The sequence below is a fragment of the Wyeomyia smithii genome, chromosome 3, assembly GCF_029784165.1.
Source record: "Wyeomyia smithii strain HCP4-BCI-WySm-NY-G18 chromosome 3, ASM2978416v1, whole genome shotgun sequence".
Lineage (NCBI taxonomy): Eukaryota > Metazoa > Arthropoda > Insecta > Diptera > Culicidae > Wyeomyia > Wyeomyia smithii.
The window spans coordinates 119,588,289-119,600,952 of NC_073696.1; the positions used below are offsets into that span (position 1 = coordinate 119,588,289).

General features: G+C 43.5%; 1 protein-coding gene across 2 annotated transcripts in view; it reads right to left on the reverse strand.

Moving 5' to 3' along the window:
* Positions 1 to 12,664, reverse strand: part of LOC129727243 (uncharacterized) — a 243,221-nt gene that overhangs the window by 175,124 nt on the left and 55,433 nt on the right. The gene's annotated exons all lie outside the window — the stretch shown is intronic.

The window sequence follows — 12,664 nt, forward strand, 5'->3', positions numbered from 1 at the left end:
AACCATTTTTTCCGTAACCAGCAACCTTGCATGCAAACTCTATTGCGCACAAGTTATGCTGTGTGACACTCGGTGGAAGCTGTCAGCGACCGTTGACGTTTGCTGTTGTTTATTTCTGTACTCCGCTTGACGTGTTGCATGATTGCTGTATATGTTGTGCTTAAGCCTTCAACATCACTGCGTTTTTTTACCGTATGATCGTTCGTGATAATGTGGCACATTTCCAACACGTTCAACGCTGTTTTTCGCCTATGTTCATCCAGGATACACACCTCATTCAACTTGAATGAATGGTTCTCGTCGATGCTGTGTTGAAATAAAGCAGTTTTTTCCCTCAGGTGATGTATTTTGGCAATAGTAGATGGGCTGCTGGCATGTTCATTTGACTTGAGCTCATCCAGTTTTTTAATGTTTGACCGGTGGTTGCTGATTCTTGTTTTGAGATGCTGTGTAGTGAGTCCAACATAGCACGCATCGCAGTTGGCACAGGGAATTTTGTAAATGACGTTGCTGCGATCTAATGTTGCGATCCGATCTTTGGTGTTCGTGAACAAATGGTTTATGGTATGCTCATTACGTGTAGCGAGGGTAATTTCTGGGAAATCTATACGCAGTGATTTCTTTATGCGCGCCGTTAATCTGTCGATGTAGGGCATAGGTTTGTATGTTGTTGGCAATGTTTCTGCTGGGGCATCTTGTACGTTCTTCCTCATTAGTCTGTTCTGCAATCTATTTCGCAGCGATAAAGGATAGTGGTTGACCTTAAGATGTTCGTCTATGATGTCGTTGATCGCTTTTGGGGGGGGAGGTTTGTGCTGAGTTTTCGTACTCTCATGATAAAGTTGGCAACCACATTCATTTTCATATGCAACGGGTGACAAGCGAAAAAGTCCAGGAATCTACCCGAGGCCATGGGTTTGGAATACCATTCCGTTTTGATGGACTGGTCTGCTTTGCGGACTAGCACCATGTCGAGATATGGAATTCTACCTTCCTCTTCTCTTTCACACGAAAACTGTAGGTTGCTGTCATAGCTATTAAAAACATCTTGAACTTCTTCGACTTTGTCTGCGGGCACAGCAAGGATTAAGTAATCTACATATTTTTTCAAAAGTGGGAGCGGGAAATTCAACCGTTCTACCACTTCTTCAAGCAATAATTCCATAACTAAATCAGCTGCAGTTGGCGAGAAGGGATTCCCCATGGCGGTTCCAGAGATCTGTTTGAAGTACTGTCCACGAAATGAGAAGTAGCTATTCCATGCAGAAATTTACAATTTCAATGAAAAAATCAAGGTTGATTTTCGTGTGTCGTTTGATTCTATCCCATTTGGTTATTATTGTGTGTATTACTAGACTCCTGGGTATACAAGTGAATAGAGATACCACATCCAACGAAATAAGAATGTAGCTTGGTGGCAGTCGTACCGTATTAATGTACTCGCAGAAACTGAAAGAGTCTGTTACATTATACTCACACTCAATCGATGCTCGCACGATGCGTCCAATATATTTAGACAGCATGTATGATGGTCCTCCGATGTTGGGTACGACTGGCCGGAGCGGTAGGTCCTGCTTATGTGCTTTCGGTAGTCCATATATTCTTGGGCAATGCGATGACAAGGTGCGTAGCTGATAGACTGTTGTTGAATCAATCAACTCTAAGTTTAGCAGTCGATTTACCAAATCGTTGTTTTGCTTTTGAAAACCTGATGTGGGGTTGGTTTTAGTGGGCTTGTATGTGTTCTCATCAGACAGTAGGTGTAGCATTTTTGAGTTGTAAGCCAGTTTTCCACTTGATCGCGGATTTGGAAAATGTCCTTATTTCCAATCCGGATAAATCAGTGCGAGATCGTAATCGATGCAATGTCGTCAATATGATTCAGAACTATCTGCACACGTTTGATTCAGCATCATACGATCCTCTGAACGCATTCTTACAACATGCCTGCAAAATAACAAGGCGCTTCGTCAAAGATAACCCAGACACGATTATTGTTCAGTCTTACAAGGGAAAACAAACCGTTATAATGTACGAGAATGATTACAACTCAAAAATGCTACACCTACTGTCTGATGAGAACACATACAAGCCCACTAAAACCAACCCCACATCAGGTTTTCAAAAGCAAAACAACGATTTGGTAAATCGACTGCTAAACTTAGAGTTGATTGATTCAACAACAGTCTATCAGCTACGCACCTTGTCATCGCAGTGCCCAAGAATATATGGACTACCGAAAGCACATAAGCAGGACCTACCGCTCCGGCCCGTCGTACCCAACATCGGAGGACCATCATACATGCTGTCTAAATATATTGGACGCATCCGACGAGCATCGATTGAGTGTGAGTATAATGTAACAGACTCTTTCAGTTTCTGCGAGTACATTAATACGGTACGACTGCCACCAAGCTACATTCTTATTTCGTTAGATGTGGTATCTAATTCACTTGCATATCCAGGAGTCTAGTAATACACACAATAATAACCAAATGGGATAGAATCAAACGACACACGAAAATCAACCTTGATTTTTTCATTGAAATTGTAAATTTCTGCATGGAATGTAGCTACTTCTCATTTCGTGGACAGTACTTCAAACAGATCTCTGGAACCGCCATGGGGAATCCCTTCTCGCCAACTGCAGCTGATTTAGTTATGGAATTATTGCTTGAAGAAGTGGTAGAACGGTTGAATTTCCCGCTCCCACTTTTAAAAAAATATGTAGATTACTTAATCCTTGCTGTGCCCGCAGACAAAGTCGAAGAAGTTCTAGATGTTTTTAATAGCTATGACAGCAACCTACAGTTTACGTGTGAAAGAGAAGAGGAAGGTAGAATTCCATATCTCGACATGGTGCTAGTCCGCAAAGCAGACCAGTCCATCAAAACGGAATGGTATTCCAAACCCATGGCCTCGGGTAGATTCCTGGACTTTTTCTCTTGTCACCCGTCATGAAAATGAATGTGGTTGCCAACTTTATCATGAGAGTACGAAAACTCAGCACAAACCTCCCCCCAAAAGCGATCAACGACTTCATAGACGAACATCTTAAGGTCAACCACTATCCTTTATCGCTGCGAAATAGATTGCAGAACAGACTAATGAGGAAGAACGTACAAGATGCCCCAGCAGAAACATTGCCAACAACATACAAAGCTATGCCCTACATCGACAGATTAACGGCGCGCATAAAGAAATCACTGCGTATAGATTTCCCAGAAATTACCCTCGCTAAATTACTTTCGTAATGAGCACACCATAAACCATTTGTTCAACAACATACAAAGCTATGCCCTACATCGACAGATTAACGGCGCGCATAAAGAAATCACTGCGTATAGATTTCCCAGAAATTACCCTCGCTACACGTTATGAGCACACCATAAACCATTTGTTCACGAACACCAAAGATCGGATCGCAACATTAGATCGCAGCAACGTCATTTACAAAATTCCCTGTGCCAACTGCGATGCGTGCTATGTTGGACTCACTACACAGCATCTCAAAACAAGAATCAGCAACCACCGGTCAAACATTAAAAAACTGGATGAGCTCAAGTCAAACGAACATGCCACCAGCCCATCTACTATTGCCAAAATACATCACCTGAGGGAAAAAACTGCTTTACTCCAACACAGCATCGACGAGAACCATTCATTCAAGTTGAATGAGGTGTGTATCCTGGATGAACATAGGCGAAAAACAGCGTTGAACGTGTTGGAAATGTGCCACATTATCACGAACGATCATACGGTAAACAAACGCAGTGATGTTGAAGGCTTAAGCACAACATATACAGCAATCATGCAACACGTCAAGCGGAGTACAGAAATAAACAACAGCAAACGTCAACGGTCGCTGACAGCTTCCACCGAGTGTCACACAGCATAACTTGTGCGCAATAGAGTTTGCATGCAAGGTTGCTGGTTACGGAAAAAATGGTTTAGTATGATTGAGAGTGCTACGAGTTCCGCTTCGTTAAAGTGTACAGTTTTTAATTTGTTTTTTAATTTGCATAATGTAAGAAGCATGAATTGTATTTGATATCATGTTTAGCTTATTTAATGTATTTTTGGATGTTCTGTTAGGATGATTACTTTCTGTTTTGACAATTAATGCTCTAGCCGAAGAACCACTTCACAGGAAAATGGTCCTCTCGGTAATGATGTTATGTGCATAATTTATGTATTTGTTTCTAAAAATCGTTTTGATCTTAATTTACTTGTAGAGCCTTGATAAAGAATATATATTATTCGAAACGTCGGTGTAAGAGAAAAATATCGTTTTCTTTTCACATTTTAAAGACTGCGAAGCCGAAAGAAACTCCCCTAAATTAATATCGGATATGATGCTGATCGCCTCTTTGTGCTATCCTCGACAATGGGAAAGCTTTCTCAACACTAAAAATTTGACGGTCGACAGATTTTGATTGCCAACATCCGCGTTTGTGCGTTGTCAAAATACGGAAGCGCTTTTCACTGAAGGAAGTGTTGGGACCGTCCTTGAGGCCATCCACTAGTAAACTGATTGGTTGAAGCAGAAACAGAGCGCAAAACAGACAGACATATTATCGTAAGAAGGAAAACAAAGAGAGTGCACCAACACCGATTCTTTGTTATTCGCATACTGACGACGATGTCAATGCATCTTAGGCTTACTTTATATGTATTCAAAATCGCTAGAGGTGATTTGTTTCCATCGCCAGTGCTGAGACATGGAGATGATGTCGGATTTACCGTCATTTAAAATTGGATATGATCAGCGCCGCCTTAAGGGTTGTGGCGGCCCGATTGCCCGAAAATTTGTGCGGGCCCCCATTTTAGTCGTCAAAATTTTAGCAAGGATATATGTCATACAACTCGACTTTAAGCATGAAGATGTTACAGCAAATGTTTAATATGAGAAGTACAACATCATTCTGTGCCGAACACGCATCAGTACTGGACGTGTTTGGTGATCGGTCCGATAGAGTATAAAACAAAAGACGTGTGAACAAGTGTTGGCATTGTTTGCCTGGTCGAGTGAAATAAATCCGGGTTCAAGGTCGTTCCTTTGTGCAACTGTTTCGCATCGTGACTGCCAGCTGGTGCGTAAGCCGATTTGGCTGCTGGCTGGATTGTGCTACAGCAGTGGACGAGACACAAACGAGGAAAAAGAAGAAGCCATCAGTGTCAGCGAGTCGTATCGCTGTGTGGAGTGATCTCACACCTGGCTCGCTGCTGGTGGCTGTTTGGTGCTGCTGTATTGGTGCTGCTGGCTGTAACGGCTGCTACTTCGAACGATCGGACAACCAACCTTACTGGAAGGGAGAAATAAAAAGGTACGTGTTCTTGTCAGCGCTAGTGCGCTAAACATAGCGCGATGGATGTAGATCCCTCGCCTCCCGCGCCACCATCCCCGAACCCCTCTGACCCTGACCCTTCTGTTACCCCCTCCCCTGTTCATTCTTCAGTCCCCCCTCGCCCCAGGCTTTACCCAGACGGAGCCCAGGGCAGCTATACTGTTTATTTTCGGCCAAAGGCAGGACCGAAATCGAAAAAGTTGAACCTCTTGCAGATTTCTAAAGACCTGACGAAGGAGTACAAGGGCGTGACCGAAATTTCCAAGGTCCGGCCTAACAAGCTCCGTGTCGTGGTCGGTAACCTGAAAGAGGCCAACGATATAGCTTGCTCTGAGCTCTTCACACGCGAGTATCGCGTTTACATACCCGCACGAGACGTGGAGATCGACGGTGTCATAACCGATTCGAGTCTGTCCGTCGAGTGTATACTGCAAAGTGCCAAAGGGTGCTTTAAGAACAAAACGTGTCCCGAAGTAAAGGTGCTCGACTGCAAGCAATTGCGGTCAGCATCGATCATCGGTGGCAAAACAGTATACACTCCGTCAGACTCGTTTCGAGTTACGTTCGCCGGGTCTGCACTACCAAGCCACGTCTCGATCCACCGGGTTCGTCTCCCTGTGAGGCTCTACGTGCCCCGCGTCATGAACTGCCTGAATTGCAAGCAGTTAGGCCATACAGCCGCCTACTGCTGCAATAAGGCACGTTGTGGCAAGTGTGGGGAGTCTCATGCGGAAGATTCTTGCAGTGTTAACGCTGAAAAGTGTATTCACTGCGGAGAAAATCTGCATGAGCTCTCGACATGTGCGGTGTACATGCAGCGCAGGGATAAAATAAAACGGTCTCTCAAAGAGCGTTCAAAGCGTTCCTACGCTGACATGCTGAAGAAGACCGTTACCACTTCTCCCGTTACTTCGAACCCCTTCGATCTGTTGCCCTCTGAGGAAACCGATTCTGACGATTCACCAGCGGGAGCATCTTACGCCAATCCTGGGGAGTCTAGAAAGAGGAAAAGTGTTTCCTCTCCTAAACTTCCCAGAAAAGGTCCTAAGATTTCTCAAAGTGAAATGAAGGTTACAAACAAACCAAACAGTGCTGCGGAAAAACCGAAGCAAACTCCTCCTGGGCTGGCAAATTTAAAGTCCCAGAAGGAGTTCCCAGCACTGCCAGGAACATCTAAAACCCCAGTTGCTCCTTTTACACTCCCAGTTGATGAAACAAACTCTGGATTAGTGAAATTTTCTGACATTGTGGACTGGATTTTTGAAACTTTCAATGTACCCGATCCAATTAAAATTTTTCTTACAGCATTCCTCCCAACAGTTAGATCATTTTTGAAGCAGTTGACTGCCCAATGGCCTCTCCTTGCAGCGATTGTATCCTTCGATGCCTAATTCAACTGCGTATATGAAGGATTCTATCTCTGTCTTACAGTGGAATTGTAGAAGTATTTTACCAAAAATTGATTCGTTTAAAGTTTTGATAAATAAAAACAAATGCGATGCATTTTCCCTTTGTGAAACTTGGCTTACTTCAAATATTGATCTCAACTTCCATGATTTTAATATTATTCGCCTTGATCGAGACACCCCATATGGAGGAGTACTTTTAGGGATTAAAAAGTGCTATTCTTTCTATCGTATTAACCTCCCCTCGATTCCAGGCATCGAAGTTGTCGCATGTCAAATGACAATACAAGGTAAAGAGCTTTGTATTGCCTCAATATATATTCCCCCCAGAGCACAGGTTGGGCAACGGCTGCTCTTTGATTTAATAGAACTTCTTCCCTCGCCACGTTTGATTTTGGGAGACTTCAACTCTCATGGCGTGGCTTGGGGTTCCCCATACAATGATAACCGCTCCTCTTTAATCTATAACCTATGCGATGACTTCGACATGACTATTTTAAACAACGGTGAAATGACACGTATCCCGAAACCTCCAGCGCGCCCAAGCGCTTTGGATCTATCCTTATGTTCGACGTCGCTACGGTTGGATTGCACATGGAAGGTAATCCTCGATCCTCACGGTAGCGACCATCTGCCTATTCTTATTTCAATTACTAACGGGTCAACTCGCATGCGACCAATTGACATTCCGTATGACCTCACACGAAATGTCGATTGGAAGTTATACGAGGAAATGATTTCAAAAGCGGTCGAGTCGATTCAACATCATTCACCACTTGAAGAATACAACCTCCTCGCGGGCTTGATTCTCGACGCCGCGTTGCAAGCCCAAACGAAGAAATATCCCGGCGTAACGATCAAAGAACGGCCTCCCACTCCGTGGTGGGACCAAGAGTGCTCCGATGTCTACACGCAAAGATCCGACGCGTTTAAGGCCTACCAGACGGGAGGTATACCTGGCGACTATTTACGGTATTCGGAGCTTGATACCAAGCTTAAAAGCTTGGCTAAAGCAAAGAAACGTGGATATTGGCGTCGGTTCGTGAACGAGACGTCGAGGGAGACATCGATGAGCACTCTTTGGAACACAGCCCGAAGAATGCGGAATCGCGTAACGGTCAACGAAAGCGAGGAGTCTTCAAGTAGGTGGATATTTGATTTTGCCAGGAAAGTATGTCCGGACTCTGTTCCTGAGCAAAATATTGTTCGCGATGCGTCTCCGGGCCACGACGCGATAGAATCACCTATTACGATGGCAGAACTTTCAGTTGCCCTCCTGTCCTGTAACAATAACGCGCCTGGATTAGATAGAATCAAATTCAACTTGTTGAAGAATCTACCCGGCAATGCCAAGAGGCGCTTGTTGAACTTGTTCAATAAGTTCCTGGAGCAAAACATTGTACCGCAGGATTGGAGGCAAGTGAAGGTGATCGCCATCCAAAAACCAGGGAAACCAGCTTCTAATCACAACTCTTATAGGCCGATTGCAATGCTATCCTGTATCCGGAAATTGATGGAAAAAATGATACTCCGTCGTTTAGACCACTGGGTCGAATCAAATGGTCTACTATCAGATACTCAATTTGGCTTCCGCCGTGCCAAAGGGACGAATGATTGTCTTGCGTTGCTTTCAACAGATATCCAGCTGGCGTATGCTCGTAAAGAACAAATGGCGTCTGCGTTCTTGGACATTAAGGGGGCTTTTGATTCCGTTTCTATTGACATTCTTTCGGGTAAACTTCACCGACAAGGATTTTCTCCAATTTTGAACAATTTTTTGCACAACTTGTTGTCCGAAAAGCACATGCATTTTACGCATGGCGATTTGGCAACTTTTCGCATTAGCTACATGGGTCTTCCCCAGGGCTCATGTTTAAGCCCCCTTCTTTACAACTTTTATGTAAATGACATCGACGAATGTCTGGCAAATTCATGCACGATAAGACAACTTGCAGACGACAGTGTAATCTCTGTTACAGGAGCCAAAGCTGCCGATTTGCAAGGACCATTGCAAGATACCTTGGACAATTTGTCTGCTTGGGCTTTACAGCTAGGTATCGAATTCTCTCCGGAGAAGACTGAGATAGTAGTTTTTTCTAGGAAGCATGAACCTGCTCAGCTTCAAACACAATTAATGGGTAAAACGATTTCTCAGGTTTTGGTACACAAATATCTTGGTGTCTGGTTCGACTCTAAAGGCACCTGGGGTTGTCACGTGAGGTATCTGATGAAAAAATGTCAACAAAGAGTGAATTTTCTTCGTACAATAACCGGACAATGGTGGGGAGCCCATCCAGGAGACCTTATAAGGCTTTACCAAACAACGATATTGTCTGTTATTGAATACGGGTGTTTCTGCTTCCGCTCCGCAGCAAACACACATTTGATCAAACTGGAGCGAATACAATATCGTTGTTTGCGTATCGCCTTAGGTTGCATGCAGTCGACCCATACGATGAGTTTGGAGGTTTTAGCTGGAGTACTACCATTGAAAAACCGCTTCTGGAGCCTGTCTTCTCGTATTCTAATCAAATGTGAGGTCTTGAACCGTCCCGTGATTGAAAATTTTGAAAGGTTAATCGAACTTAATTCTCAAACCCGTTTTATGACATTGTATTTCAATCACATGTCCCAAAATATTAACCCTTCTTCGAATATTCCAAATCGTGTCGACTTATCAAATACTTCTGATTCTACTGTGTTTTTCGATACATCCATGATAGAAGAAACTCGTGGAATCCCGGATCATTTACGCGTGCAGCAGATCCCTAAAATTTTTTCCAATAAATATCGAAACATCAACTGCGACAATATGTACTACACTGACGGATCACTTCTTGATGGGTCCACTGGCTTCGGTATCTTCAATAACAATTTAACCGTCTCCCATAAGCTCGATAATCCTGCTTCTGTTTACGTCGCAGAATTAGCTGCAATTCAGTACACCCTAGGGATTATCGAAAAAATGCCCACGGACCATTATTTCATCTTTACGGACAGTCTCAGTTCCATTGAGGCTCTCCGATCGATGAAAGATGTTAAGCACTCTCCGTATTTCCTGGGGAAAATACGGGAACATCTGAGTGCTTTATCCGAAAAATCTACTCAGATTACCTTAGCGTGGGTCCCTTCTCACTGCTCGATACCGGGTAATGAGAAAGCGGACTCTTTGGCTAAGGTGGGCGCAACAAACGGTGATATTTATGAAAGACCAATTGCCTTTAATGAATTTTTCGCACTTGTACGTCAGAATACGATCATCAGTTGGCAAAATGCTTGGACCAGAGGGGAATTGGGAAGGTGGTTACATTCCATAATCCCCAAAGTATCGACGAACCCGTGGTTCAAGGGGTTGGATGTAGGTCGGGATTTCATTTGCGTGATGTCCCGGCTTATGTCCAATCACTATAGATTTGACGCGCTCCTCCGTCGTGTTGGGCTCGGGGAAAGTGGTATCTGTGCCTGTGGTGAAGGTTATCACGACATAGAGCATGTGGTTTGGTCATGCCCTGTACACCGTGACGCCAGGTCTAAATTAATAGCTTCCCTGCAGGCCGATGTCTTGGCGAGCCGTGACCTATCCTACATGTCCCTTATATACGTTTTCCTGAAATCCATCCACGCCCCAGTCTAGTCCCGTTCCCCTCCGTCTACACCCAACAAAACGACAAGAACACGTTTGAACCTTAAGCACAAAACCAGCAACCAGACCCCGCACAACAGAACCAGGACCCAAGGACTACGAGCCTCTGTCCCAACTCACGACATCGTGGCTCAGCAGAACGAATCCATACATGCCATTCGACGATTATCAGACGACCATTGAACAACAAAACACTGATTGGAAATCCCATGCTAGTTTTAAGTTAGACTTAATTTCAACTCGTAGTCGGCAGCGAGGATAAAAAATTTGCTTTAGTTTTTAAGTCATCAGATATAATTGGCGCCGTTAAACATTAAATTGTATTTGTGCCGTGTCAAATAAATGTTATGTGAAGAAAAAAAAAAAAGAAGTACAACATGCAAATAATCTATCAGGAAAACTCTTTTTTAAACAACGTGATCATTTAGACACGACTCGTAATGCTGAATTTGCTATCTCCGACAGTTAGGATAAGACACATTTCCGATAATACAGTGAAAGCTGTTATTTGACATTCAAAACAGATCCCAAAAACGTTTGCGTGTTGCCAAAATATGCTGACCAATGCACCTACCGCTGACGCTGCTATCACCACTACTGCTACTAGTACCCTCTCCAGCAACCACTGCAAGTACCCACTGCCGCTCCTGCAATCTGCTACCACTGCTGCTGCTACTCGCTGCTACTTAGTTATGACCGTCCTAGTCCCAGCCACTAGTAAACTGATTGGTTTGAACAGAAACAGGTTCTTATATAGCCCATTCCCGGTTTACTTTACCTAGTTCTGACGACCGTGCTAGGTAAAGCAAGCATTAAACCAGTGGTTCCCAACCGACAAAGGGCTCGCGAAGCTCTTGGTAAATTTGACAGATTTTTAAAATTTCTTTCTCTGTGAAAGCAGATTTTCAACTCTTCTGCGAATTAGGACCAAGATGTGAAACAAATTGAACTCGCAGGACGATATGAGACTGAGAAATGCAGGCTCGTATTGTAAAATTTGTATATGAAATTCTTTTGGGGGGACGCGAAGCTCTCTGTGCTTCGCATGGGGGCGGCGGAGCTTTATGTGTTTAGCGAAAGGGGCCGCGGAGCCAAAAAGGTTGAGAACCAGAACCACTGCATTAAACTATCAGCGGAAACAAAAAAATAGAAAGAGAACAGATTTCAAAAATCCTTGAGTTTTGATAAATTAATCTAAAATTTTTAGTATATTTAGCCAATTCTATAAGTTTCAGAACAAAGCGTACTTATCTATTTGGATTATTGACGACACAAAATAACGACACGACGACACAAAATAACAATTCCTATGCAGAGGTAGTTAAATATAAAACACGAGATAAAAAAATCGAATAATTACCAAAGACTCAATAGAATAAACAAAATGTCAATAACGTCAAAATAAGACTGTGCTGTTGAAAACACTGATTAAAATATCTTTCAAGCGAATAAATGAAATGTTAAAACTTAGACTCCGCTTATACATTCGAACTAGTAAATGCAGAGGTAACAAGCACGATGAGTTTGACATAGTTGCAGGTGCTAAATGGGTAAACAAACGTTTCGCGGCAGACAGAGTTCGGTTCGATACAATTACAGCACTCGATTTGGTGTAGTCCAACAGGTCTCTAACACATATTGTAAATCCCTACAGAGCCCCCCCCCCCCCCCCGCGCCTCTCCCCAACCCATTCCCGGAATGTGATCCTTTCCACAACGTTTGCGTTTAGCCACGCTCGATTTATCAGTGATCTGCGAAATGGAATAGTTGCGCACTTGAGGTGCTAATTCGTAACACATGATCTGGAGCAGAGCACACCGCGGTCGGCTGTTGGAACACTGTGCTAATAAGTTTGGTCAATTTCTAAACTACTAAACGCCTCATGGTCACAGCCTGCAAAAAAGCATAACCACGCTTACACCTCTACAAAGAAACAGTTTCTCTTAGAACCACCAAATTAACCGACATGCGAGCAAATCGGTTTCAATTCAACAGCACTTGAATAAATTTCACCAAGCAACTCAATAGCTGCAATATTGTCATGCATTCCCAGACGTTCGAAAGTCTTTTCCCCACTTGTTTACATTCTAAAACGAACATTATTTTTGCATCGTGGTTACTTAACAGCTCAATCCGAGAAGCCGCAAACCGTACTCCACAGTATTCGTGATGATGATGTGCAACGACTGTCGACTGCACGTAGGTTATATTTATAAAAAAAAAGGTCCCCATTTCATCGTCGACGGGTCAGCTGATAAAGCGTAGGC